The sequence below is a fragment of the Prinia subflava genome, chromosome 5, assembly GCF_021018805.1.
Source record: "Prinia subflava isolate CZ2003 ecotype Zambia chromosome 5, Cam_Psub_1.2, whole genome shotgun sequence".
NCBI lineage: Eukaryota > Metazoa > Chordata > Aves > Passeriformes > Cisticolidae > Prinia > Prinia subflava.
In genome coordinates this window covers 14,792,691-14,805,690 of record NC_086251.1, presented here as the reverse complement: position 1 = coordinate 14,805,690, position 13,000 = coordinate 14,792,691, and the positions used below count along the sequence as shown (strand labels likewise).

At 42.0% G+C, this 13,000-nt stretch overlaps 1 protein-coding gene and 1 long non-coding RNA gene across 4 annotated transcripts in view; one reads left to right on the top strand and one right to left on the bottom strand.

Annotated features, from left to right (window-relative positions):
• The window catches only part of KCNC1 (potassium voltage-gated channel subfamily C member 1), a 105,773-nt gene that overhangs the window by 36,205 nt on the left and 56,568 nt on the right, over positions 1-13,000 (bottom strand). The window lies entirely within an intron of this gene.
• LOC134551040 (uncharacterized) overlaps positions 2,523-13,000 on the top strand; it is a 65,402-nt gene continuing 54,924 nt past the window's right edge. For both annotated transcript variants that reach the window (XR_010080505.1, XR_010080504.1), the window contains exon 1: positions 2,523-2,815. This is a non-coding gene — a long non-coding RNA (uncharacterized LOC134551040). The remainder of the gene's footprint in view (positions 2,816-13,000) is intronic.

The window sequence follows — 13,000 nt, the reverse complement described above, 5'->3', positions numbered from 1 at the left end:
TTCTTGTGTCTGTAGCCATGATTCTTCAGTAGTTACACAAAGCGTACAGTCTGAAACCAAGTAAAAAGTCTGGAAAGCTGAGTTGTAGAAAGTTCTCTCAGGTCTGCTAATTTTAAGAAATGGTGTCAGCAATGCTGTAAGACTGACAAGTTTAAGAAGCTGCCTTTAAAACCCCATAGATACTTAGGCAGATGTCATGGGATTTAACACAGCCATTGGGTTTTAAAGGTGCTTATTTTCCATGAACATCATATGCTTGCTCAAGAGCATGATGTTACAGTCCTCTGATCTAGTGTAATGACCATTAGCAGTTGTTCTCCTTGCTCAGAAAAATGTATTAATTCTTCACATGCATACACAACCCATATTAGTATTAACGATGAGCAAATCAGAGTTATTAGGTGGTGCTTTACCCCCAGGCTTTTGGCATATCAGATGTGACATCATCCTTACAAATCCTGGGAGAGAAATGCCAGCAGGTGTATTTGTACATCCTGCTGCAACTGTGAAGATCTTCTAGGGTTATTCAGAGTATTATAAGGGATTAATTTCTCTTCCTTTAAGGGAGAACTCCAGAACAAAATAATTTAATTCAATTTTTTTTTAGCCTCATCGTGCTTTCATTCCATTACTCCTATTTACATCCTGCTTCATTTCACTTGACCTTTTCCTCCTTGGTCAAAATGCCCTTCAGATTGTTGCAAACGACTTTTTTGTCTCTCTAGTCTGCTGCTTAGCAGAGATGGAATATTGAGTTGGTTCAATCTGTCTCCTTAGTTTTAGCTACTCAAGTCTGCAGAAGTGTCTTCTGATTTTAGTGATGATTGCCTAAAATAAGGATTGGGGATACTGGGATCTCTTCAAAGTTCAGTTTAGACTGTAATGTTTTTATTTTCGATATTAATCCTTAAATGTTATTGATCTTATTGATGGGGATAATGAGATCTTGCACAAACCTGTTTAAATTAATAGAATGTTATAAGGGTTTTGCTTCTCAATACCTCCGTTTAAAAAAAATCTAATAAGTCTGCCGCTTTGTCTGCCTTTCTAACCTACTCAACAAGAGCTCAAGTACAAGATGTTCTTGTCTGCTGCAAGTGACAGATTCACTGCACTCACCCAGCCCTCCCCTCCCTGCCAGACAGGGAACTGTATCGAGATAGTCGAGCTGCCTGAGCACAAAGAATATCTAGAGTGGCTCTGTGGCTCGTGAATGCAAGAGACACAATGCAATGCATTTGATTACAGTGTCATGCTCTTCTAAGTGGACTTGGATCCCTGACTGGCTCTCTGGGATTAAATATTTTCAACATTGGCTGGAGTGTTTCTCTTCCCAGCTCTTGCTTAGGGTTCATGGTAGCCACAGGGGTGAACCTTCCTTGGGAGATGTTTGGAAAATGGCCAATGAAATTTCATTTATCTCATATGCAATGGTCATTAGTGCTAGAGCCACAATAGAAGGTAATTGGGCCAAAATAGGGAAACAGAGAGGTGTTATTTTGTAACACCCGCCTTTGTATTTTTCAAAAAACCCCCATGTAGTGGAAGGTGGTATGTCAGCAGTTTTGAAAAAGAGAGACTAATTCTCCATCTCCTGCAGAAAGGCAACACTGGAATTTGCTTTCATGCAGACACAATGAATTTCATAACTGTTGATTTTTCTAAGTGGCTGTTGGGTTGACTTTAGGCCATGGTCTTGCAAGCAGCAATTCTGGTAGAGCCTCTGGTTTATCACAAACATTTAGCACTTAGCAAAAGTGCTGGGGGTGGAAAAGAAGATAGAGAATTCAAACATTTTAGCTTATGGTGATGAGTGGTGGCCATGAGAGATGGAAATCTCCCCTCCTTGTGCTGTAAGTGGATGATCTTGGTCTCCAGTGCAGTCAGACTCTGCTTGGCATTGCCTTGTCTGCCTTATTTTGACCGTCTTACCCCCTTACCTTTATTAGTTTTGTATGTGCAGTCAGTTTCTGCATCCTGGAATCCCTTTCTCATCTGTGCCCGTGTGTGAAAGGGTTGCAGTAGTTGTTTTTAGGACCTTCTGCTATTTCAAATACAGAAATAGACTGGAGTCTTCTGAAAAGGGAATAAATTCTTCTCATGCTACTAAGGACATGTATTGCTGGGTTAAAAAAAGAGTGCTGATGCAAAGCGAGTCTGTAGCTTAGAAGACAAAATCTTTTTGCTCTCCACACTCTGAAAAAGATTACTTTTGTTTGGAAGCAAAGAAATACAAATGGGCAGAAGGTGCTGTGCCTAAATGGATTATAGTGGGTAGCTTTAGAATAAGGCATCTCTTTCATCCTACTAAATGAATTGTCAGAAGCTGTTGTGTTGTTCTGACAGCCTTTTTTTGCCATGTGCACTACAGCACAAATGCTAAATTCTCTAAATTGCCCTCAACAGGAGCTTCACCAGTACTGCAGTGAGTGTCTTTCCTGTGGGAATACCTGCTGTATTTCAGCTGGCTGCTTTGGGGGTAGGTGAGCAGCACAGCCCCGCCAGATGCTTGGCTGGAGATGTTAATGAGTTCTGTGACCAAAGCTTACAGGGCGATTTACACTAATAAGAGCAAGTGCTTTAGGGGAGGGAGTGTTTCCATTGGCAGAGTGCAAAACTGTGCTTTCAATTCTCTTGTTTCTTGCAGCTAATTTACCTTTATTTTGGGAGTGTTGAGGAGCAGTGTGCATGTAAGTGGGAAGGAGCAAGAGATGAAAACAAGGAAACATGACATTGCGGTAATTAGCTTTCTGCTGCTCGGCAACAACTAAATACTACCTGGGAGCAACAGGAGCAAGACTGAAAGGAAAAGCAGGTAGCTGAACTTGGGATTTGACTTTTTTTTTTTTAAAAACCCTCTTTCCTTACTCTTTCTTCATAAAAGAAGAAACGGAAGAATAAGGATCTGAGTGATATTTTTCCCTGTCCTTTCATGTTTTCTTTGGGAACACATAACTGCCAAATGGTGTATGCTCATAGTATACCAAGTCTTGTGCATTGAACACATAGTGAAGGTGTCATGAGTTCTTTTCCACACTGATGGAGATGTCTAGATACATATTACTTCATTAGCATGATAATCTTGGTTGGTTTTGGATACCTTATTTGTTTGCTTGGTTTATTTTCATTTTTCCAGTAAAACGAATTGAGGAAATCTATATTTTTATACACCTGGCTCCGAGAGAGCTCTTTATAGATCTTTCAGGTAAGTCTAAAAAGAGGACGATTTCTCCTATTTTCTCGCCCTGAAAGCAGCAATGGCGAGAAATGACCAGGTGCTCTGTGGCACTTGGAAAAGAATGGGAAAATAATATAATTATTTTAGATATAACTTTCTTGCAATGAGAGCTTGTTTAAGTAGAAAGCATATTAAAACAAAATCTTCATTACCATTTTATGCAATCATCTAGAACATGCCACTGAGTCTTAGAGAGGATTACAGGGACTCCCTGTAGCTAGGTTTGTGCCTGATGGCATCTGCCTGGCTCCCTGGAATGCCTGGAGCTGATGCTCAGCCCACCTCCCCTGTGATGCCTCAGTCAGGGGTGTCTGGCTCTCCTTTCACACACCTGCCCTCGGCTGATCCAGCTGTTCCTTGCACCGTGGAATGAGATTACTCAGTTTCATGCCTTTACCATTTGTAAGTGACACATTAATTTTCGGTCTGATGCCTTCTGCACAAGGCATACTTCTGGCAGGCTTTGATATTAATGCTTCATAGAATCTCAGATGTGTGAGGCTGCCTACCAGATGTCATAAACAAGTGGCTTTTTTAATCCATTATGATGGACTTTATTGCTTTAAAGAAAAAAGTGGCCAGGTCAAGGGTACATTTGTGTGAAGAGAACATCTAATGTAACCAGCCTATCATGAAATTAAAGAAAAATTCTTAGGGGTTGGAAAACAATACACTAGTGAGGAAAGCAAAGCATTCCTGGAAAATTTGTAGACCAGCGTTAGGTTTTGGTATTCGGTGCTCTTCCCTAGAAATCAGCATTTCAGTTGTGAGGTGCTATCGGCAGCAGATGTAGCAGGAGAAACTCTGCTGTGTTTGGTCCTTCTGAACCCTTATTTTGATGGCACTGAAAGTCACACTCTGGCTGTTGGGTTCTGTGCCTGGAGCAAGGTGGGCTGAGGCAGTGGAATTCTTGAGCAAAACCCCAACTTGAGACCCTGTGTCTGAAAGTTCCCCATTGCTGAGTATTGAGCCCTATCAATGGAGTCCTGTTACTTGTCTCATCTCACACACTGTTTGGTAAGTTCTGACCTGCTCACACAAACCCCAGTCCAGTGGAACCCATTTCTACAGTTCAGTAGAAACAGCAGAAGTGGTCTTTCAGTTTCAAGTAATAACTTTTTGCACTTAATTCCTTGTAGGTTTTTGACCTGGTTGAAGTGGGAGAACAGCAGGTAGTTGGAGAAGAGAGAAGAAAAAGATGGTGTTCTGCTCACTTTTCCCTAGAAATGAGTGGCAAAGGTTAATATTGTGTTAAACAGCGTTTCCCATGAGCATATCTCAAAATGATTTACAAAAAAGATAGGCTAGCATTAATTCCCCATTTGTGGTTGGGGAGGACCAAGCTGCAAAGATGAAATTGTATTTGCTCACTAGTGAAGTATATGTGCTTCTAGGAAATAAATAAACAATCCAGAATGTACTGTAGAACGCAGATATGGCAAAACCGTCCCTTGAGAGCAGGTATTGCTTTTAAGCTACAGTGTCAGTGAGCGTTCAGGCATGACTAAACATGATTCATTAAGTCTGTTTCTTTGAAAATTCTGTTCAGATAGAACTAGAAATGGGGCAGGAGCCAGGCAACTTCCAACTGTCAGAGCACTGTGTGTTATGATGCCTCTATTCATTTGCTGCATTATTGGTACAGCTTAATGGAACTGTGAAAGAAAAGGAAAACGTCAGTCTTTATAGCTTTAGCCTGTTAGACAGGTATTGAGTCTAGAGTCATTCAGAAAACCAAGTTCTGTAGTCCATTTCCTGCTGGTTTAAAATTGGAACAAGAGCACTCTTCTGCACCTCCAAGGATGTCATGACTCTAAAAAAGAATAGGGCCTGCTGCCTTATTTTTCCTTGACTCATTATTTAAAGAACTGGTGAGATCGGCAAAAGATACAGGCTTCACGTCACAATTTCATGTGTAGACTTGTGACTTAGTCAAAAGGACCAATGAAGTGAGTCAAGACAGCCTTGTTTTTTATTCTCATTATGATTCTAAAACTAGCAGATTCCAGGAAAGAACTTTGTGTTTAAGGATGCATTCAGGGCACAGCTGTAAGCTGTGGCCTTAAAAACACTGTGTTCATCTTAGACCAAGTTCGGGTAAAAAAGGACATAAGCAAGATAACAGGAATATCACAACAGGAGATAATGAAGCCCCTTAATAAACCAATTCCCAAGTAGCTAATAATGAGTGGCAAGACTAGTGGGAGAGCAAGGACAAACTCTGTGTGCTGTGTTTATGAATCTGCTCACTGACTCTATCCTGGAAAAATCAAGTTTTGCTGGTGAGCAGAATAGAACTTTTGGAAATAGGTAGAGACATTGCAAACTGGATGATACAGTTTTATTGTCAGACTGTTCTTTTAACTTGAGCATCAAGATATTCATAATAAACTTTTTTTTCATAGAGGGTTATATTTACAAAGCAGTGTGCACACTTTTTTATCTCTTAACCTGGAGACAAAAGTAAGTAGCTGAAGAGAAAAACCAGTGTGGAGTTTGTCTGCTTATTGCACAGGAGTATGTGTTTAGAAGCATTCAAGCACAATTGAAGGACTGCTTTTCTTTGTGTTCTATTTATTCATATTCACATGGAATAATAAGAAACCCATGTATATAATGACTTTTGAAATTTATATATATTTTTTAAGTCACATTCTAGGGGAGATGAATTTGAAGTGATTTGCCTCAGTGAAATACAAAGCTCCTTGAAGAGTCAAGAGCTACATACAGGTCCTTGGAGTTCAGTGCTTTAGCTGCAAGACTATTATTCTTGTCATATTTTCCTCCTTTCAGCAAAAATATCTGTGTAGGCCACAGTCATGCTGTTTTGGAAATTGGTGGATAATTTGTGGCTTGTTTCAGTGGTTAGAAAATTCAGCTTCTGGTGTCCATGGAGCAGTGAATTGTGTGTTCTGTCTAAAGATGTTTTCAGTCATTAGAACAGTTGTGAACCATTCATTATTGAGCCAGACTTTCTCATAAAAACTCAGTCCATATCATTTTCCTTCCTCCGTTTCTTGTTATGTGTTTGACATGGGAGTTCACAGTGCATAGAAAATTTTTCCTTTTTACCTGTGAACAACTGACTACATTTTGAAGCAGCTGTTGAAGAGATCTCAAAAATGCAAGTTACTTCAGAGATGGAGAGAGATTTTTGTGTCATGGGAGCTTGTTGGTGATGGGTAAAAACACCAGGCAACTCATCTGGGATCAACCTGTACCCGGTAATAGAGACAAAGTTCTTTCATCTGCAAATGCAGCAGGGACCTCTGGAGACCCCACATCTTTCTGTTGAAATGGAAACTTGGTATCCTATGAGAACAGAACTAGTGAAAGCCATTTGTCACAATTGTGGGTAGGATAGCAAAAGATTACAGAGGTATCAGTCTAAACCACTACACAGACGTAGCAGCTTGGTTGATTCACTTGCTTCTGAAGAGTAATTGTCAAATATTTTGTTTTACCAGCCTGAGGACAAGGATATCAAGTAAGTCTGGGTTTCATCCCCTTTCCACTGTCCTATTTTGCCAGGGAATATGTACTCAAATACACATAGCCAGAAATACTGTCCCTTCATGGTTGGGGAATACCTAACCTTTTAAAATAGATTCCTGACTCTCATGCTGTGGGTTTCTTGAGGGCAGAACATGATGTCCCATATGTATGAGGGATTGCTGAGAAATACCGTCAGTGAGACAGGCAGTGAATTCCTGGGCACAGTCAGGGCTGGATAATGCCAGTGATGGAGAAAAGCTGCCAGTTCCTGGTGGGAGAGAGGTGGGGAGTTGGCAGTTGTTTATTTTTGCAAGAGGAAAGAGACATGGTAAAACAAAGATACATATACAATTCTTGCTATCCAGTTCCCACTTCACAATTCATATAACAAGTTGGCATTATTGGCTTGATCTTCAAAATACTGGCTTTCATGGGTTTTTTTAGGTCTGTTCAACAAAGATATCTGTATCTTCCTCTGTTGTCCTCCAGTTTATGCTGAACTGTAATACCCTTGAGAGAACAAATGCCACAACAGCAGGTTTATAGTGTTGGGTTTTGGTTATGCATGTAAAGTCCAAGGCCTTTTTCTTTATTAGGGTACAGCTGGCATTAGTTTTACACCAGCCAAACTAGGGCATTCGACAGCAGGTAGCAGAAGGCAGAAACCTCACAGCTAATGCTTTGCCTGTGTACTGACCATCTTGATAAACTGGGAGAAATATGTAAGCTTAATAGCTCTTCATGATCTCACATATCCCTTCTCTTTAATGAAGCTCCAGAACAATATGCACTGATCTTCCACTGAATCTGAGGTAACTCATCCCTCCTAGCTGGAACCAGGAGAAGTCCTGTGTTTTCCCAGTGTGCTGTACCCTTGGTGATCCCCGCTAAATTGGAATTGGTGACGGTGTAGAGAGGAGGAGGGGTCACTGAAACAAGGCCAAAACTGCTGAAATTGTATACACCAAAATTAATATTTGACAGCAGATGCAGCAACCTCTCAGAAGCCTTCAGACTTCCTGAACCCCATCCCTCAACAGAGAGGTTCAGCGAGCTATCCCTGATCCATAAGTTCTCATTTCAAATGCCTTCTGCCTGACACCATCCACCACCTCCCAGCATCCTGCATATTTGCAGATATTGTCACAGAAAATTGATGTTATGCAATGATGTGAGAAATTCTGCATTCAATAAATTTCTGTGTGACTCCATTTAACAAAAATGTTCTTTCCTTAATGTTCCTTGAAGCCACAACAGTATTTCCAGCAGTGTGGAGTTTGGCATGAGGGTCACTAAGAGCCAGAGGGGCTCAGTGTGGAATTGAAGTGGTGATTTCTGTGCATTGTGTGGTGGGGGAGCAGCAGAGAAGGGTGGGCTATCTGTGAATACACTCTGGAGCAGTGGGCATACACAGGGGAATTGGAGTGCAAGTAAGTGCATTCCATTTGCTTGTTTGTGTTCAGTGTGGCTAGAAAAGGTGCATTATCTTTTCATGTGAGCCTCATGTTTGTTGTGGGTTCAGCTTCCTGACAGGAGAACAAAGCGTGGCTGGGTTGTGTTTTGCTCAGGGCTGTGTAATCCTCAGCAGTGACACACACGTTCAGGCACTGTGCTATGTACACCTGATGGCACGAGGAGCACGCTCCCATTATTCCTTGGAAAGCTGCTCAGTGCTGCTGCGCTCGAGCATGTGCAGCAATGCAAACCCACCAGGCCTTGCCACACGTAGTAAAGGAGGGAACAGGCCATTAAAAAGGGAAGTAAGCTCACCAAAGAGTGGGATAATAAAAGGTAATCCAGCTTTTCAGAGAAATCTATAGTTAGGACATTGCCACCTGGTAACTCTGGAGAGAGGATTTCTCAGTATGTACTGATTTTTCCCTTCCTCCCCACTTTCTTGGGTTTGATTATAATGGGGAGCACCCACAGCAGACCATTCATGCACTGTGAAGTGGTTAGTTATATTTCAAGATGTTTAAGGATAGATATTTTATTTTTCCAAGGCATTTCATGAGTTAGGTGACAATCCTTATGCAGCCCATAAAGAAACCCCAAACAAAACAACAGAGCTTTGATCTTGTCTGCATCTTTATGGGTTGGCAAGACAAATAAGGATCCATTTGGGGACCACAGCAGTGACACTGTTCAGCATTTTATTGCTTCCTATGCTCAAAGCAAGTGACGTGGATTTAAGTGAGTGTTGACAAGCTGATCCTTACAATTGACTTCTGAGATTGCTGGATAACTGCTGTTACCTCACGTGAGAGACCAGGAAAAGGAAACAGGTGAGGGGCAACACTGAACCCTGGATTAAGGGAAAACCAGAACATTCCGGCTCATCTTTGTTGCTTCAGATAGTGTTTCATTTCAGTTCCTGGTTTTAAACACCAAAGAGCTGCACTTAGAGTCTAAGTACAGGCAATGAGATAATAGCAAAGCTGTTTGGACTGACTAAAATCACAGCAAAATTGCAAAACGTTCTCTTGGAAAAAATAAACATTCCAGAAATCAGCAATCAGAAAAAATCTCAGGAAGTGCTGAATTTGCATCTTACAGGTTCTGCAATAAAAGCCACTTTGAGCTTTGTGTTAAAGTCATGCCCCACAGAACCAGAAGCTCTGAAGGATCCACAAGGGGCATTTGGTGGCCTGGCCAGCACAAGTTGCACTGTGTCTATAATTACAGTGTATTTCCCTCCAGACTGGGCTCTTTGAGCATGTATTAAGGGTGGTGCCAAAGTGCAAACTGTGATCTGTTTGTAAGTTATTTTCTGGCTTGCTAAAGGAGCCATCTTAGCAGGAGCTTGTAAATGTGGCTTGTCCTGTTGAGATTCCATTTCCTGGACCCTTACAGTCAGAATTGCTTTTTCAAACCAGCCGTTTCCCTCAGCTGGCACTGCTGCATTATTAATATGCTTGCCTTGCTCCAGGAAGATACTTTTCCAGTGTAAGATGAAGTTTAGGTGACAGGCTTTCATGACTGCCCTCCCCTACCCCCACATAAGCTGCTGCTACTAGCTGGAATTTTAAGCTTTTATATTTAATCATTAAATTTGCATCATCTGCTATAACTTAAGCCTTGATGGATGGGCTACTGCAAGTACTGTATTGGCCAGCCTGCTCAAGCATGTTATCATCTGCATACATATTGCTGGGTGCTGCACTCCACATGTGTCTCCCTGGATTTAAATTCCACTTGCCTTCCAGTTGTTATTCCAGACAAAGCCAGGAAGACAAAGTATATTAAGACTGCTGTTATGATTAACAATAAATTTCCTTTGTTATTGGCAAAATAATTACTACTACTTAGTAAATGCACACGGTAATACACCCTGACAGAAAGAACATCTCTAGAGAGATGCCTTGGAAGAGAAGCCCAGAAAAGCGAAAAGGTTTGCTGAGCTCTCGCAGCAGGAGGTTAATGGCAGAACCTGCTGGTCTCCTGACCTGGCAGGGCAAGGAACAGGTGTCTGGAGCAGATTCAGTCAGCAGAAGTTACACTATTTTTTTTTTTTAACTTTGGTGTCATTAAAAAAGGATTTAATGTGAGGTAATGTGGCTTTGTGCACAGGAAGGAGGGGGAGTTATAAATAACCTTGTCTTGCATTGCACTGCACCTTCTCTCTGTGGATATTGAAGCACTTGACAGATTAATTAAGACGCACGACTCTCATAGTAGATCCATAAAGCATCAAAAGCTGTTGAGTACCCAAACCCTAATGACTTTTGCATGTCATCTGAGCAGCTCTAGGTGACTGGGAGCACCCTTAAACACTGTCAGTGCAAAGAGGGGTTTGTTGGTGTAAATTCACATGAGCATATTTAAATGGTGACATACCAAGCTGTGGGTACATGATGGTTTGGAGGCACATTCAGGTAATCACACTGCAACAGGTGTCCTTTTCTAAAGGGAAACAATGGATGCCAAGGGACTAAAGGCCGTGTTCTAAAATGAGCTTGTCTCTGGTTTCACTCTGGCCAGACTTTCAGGTTGCACCCAGAACACTAGGGGGTACTCTTAGCTTTTTTCCTGCAATGGGAGATGAATTTTTGCTGTTCTGTGTTGATAGGGATGAGTCATTCAGAAAATTCTGGGTTTGTTCAAATTTGCAGGTGATGACAATCCCTAGAAATAGATTAAAAGGCTTGAGGGTGTTAGCTGGGATTTTTGTAAGTGAACCTAAGTGGATTAGGGACCCAGCACTCTTCACAGGTAAGTGGGATGAGGCATGTGATTTCTGAAGATTCCTTGTAAAATCTGACTCTGCCTAGTTATGCAAAATGCAAAGAGATGCATTCAGGTGTTGTGAAATAATAGAAAACAGGAATCTAATGTGACAATCCAGTCACGAATTTTATCCCTCTATATCTACTCTTGCATTCTATGGCAGACTATGAACAGCTACTTCTTGGATGTCATTTTCTAAAGGTTCTGTGAGAAAACTGGGCCAGGAATAGCACCAGCAGACAGAAACATCAGACATCCTCTCCAGCATGTAGTGAAAGACTGAGTGACTTAGCAACATGGGATTCCAATTTCTCATGAAAGGATACCTGCTGTGGACTCAAAAAAAAAAAGAAAAAAAAGAGGTTGTGGGGGAGGCTTGATTTGCCTGGGTAGCTGATGATCAGCATTTCTGGGAGCTTGTGCGTGCATTAGGGAAAGATCGTGTCCTGAGGTCTCCAGAGCTGTCACGAAGGAAGTGTCAGGGTGCCCAGGCAAGCAGAACACACAGAAGGGGATCTGCAGGGTTGCTGCTCTGGCAGCACGGATGACTGGAGTTGTCACTTTGGGGTAATGTGATGTATGCATTAAAAGGGGAAAAAAATAGCCACAACAAAAAAACTCCTTAAAACCCCTGTCAGCAGCAAACACTAGTTTTTAAGCCTTGTACACAATATGTGACACAACTATTTATTTTTAATCGCGGTGTGCTCACCCCTCTTCCTCCTTGCTCATGCCTCCTCTTTTCCTGTCTTCTTGGCTGTGTCCATGGAGAACAGCACTCCCAACAGGCTTGCATCTGTCAGAGTCTCCTGTCCTGGACTGCCCCTTCCCTTTCTGCCATTTGTTTGAGTTTTGATCCAGGGCAGTTGGAAGCCTTGCCCCTCACATGTTGTTTCAAAGTGCCAGGGACAGAAGATATGCTGCAGGCTTAGGGTATGATCCAAAGCCATTTGGCCTTTTGGATCAAATCTTTTTCTGTTTTAAAAACTGGCCAAGGCTTGGGACTCTGCTGAGCAAGTGTGGCTTCAGGTCACTGATTTATTTGTATTTATGATGTACTGGTCCATGCAGCTGTGATGGCACTAACCTCTCAGGTCTGTTGGCTTTCTCAAGGAGAATGCAGGCAGAAGCCTTTTCAAATAAAACAATTTCTCCCTTTTCTTCTTTCTTAACAAATTGGATGTTGAGAGAGAAAAGGTAGCATCCAAATTACAGCCAGGTCAATGTGGCTGCTTTAAAAACATGAAGAAAATAAGGAGCAAGAGTGAGAATTTTTGGGCTCTGAGACTTTCAAGACCTAACTCTAACTTTGCTTTGCCCATGACTTCTTCTAGGTCGTTCCTTATTGCAGTCCTCTCCTCTCAACTCCTTACACTTTTACTTGCTAGAAAACGGTTCTTGTTTCTATTATTTCAAAATATGTCTGGTGAAGCCTTTGTCAGGCTTTTATAGGTGCTTCCCAAAGAAGAAAGGTCTTGCTGCTGTGGCATGGGAAGCAAATCCAGTTCCCAGGTTAGCAGCCCCTGGGGCAGCCTGTGTGTCCTTTGTCACTGTGATGTAGGACTGGGCACATCTAATTTCTCTCTCGTCCCCAGCCCTGCTGGGATGGCCAGGCAGAGCTCACCAATATCCTTAGGGAATAGGGTTTACTTTAGCAGGGCTTCTGGGCATTTCAAGCATCCCCTCTATGCTTTAGCAGTGCTGGAGCAGTGTGCTGTGGGTCAGCCTGAGGTTGGCTGTGGTTTTAAAATGTCTCAGAGAGCATCCTCCTGCTGTGAAGGAGCTGTCTGTGGTGCCACTTCCCCATACCCAAGCCCTGTTTGTGTTGCACCTTCAGGACAGAAAGAAGAGCCCCTTTCTTCTTAATTACATTTAATCAGTGAAAGAAAAACCAAAGTAGGCATGATGTCCACTGGATTGGCTCAGGAATTCTGCAGGCAGGCTCTCTGCTGCAGTTCTCACGCCTATTTCTACAAATCTATCTCAATTATGATATGCAGCATTTTCCCCCAACCCCTCTGACTTATACACAGACTGCCT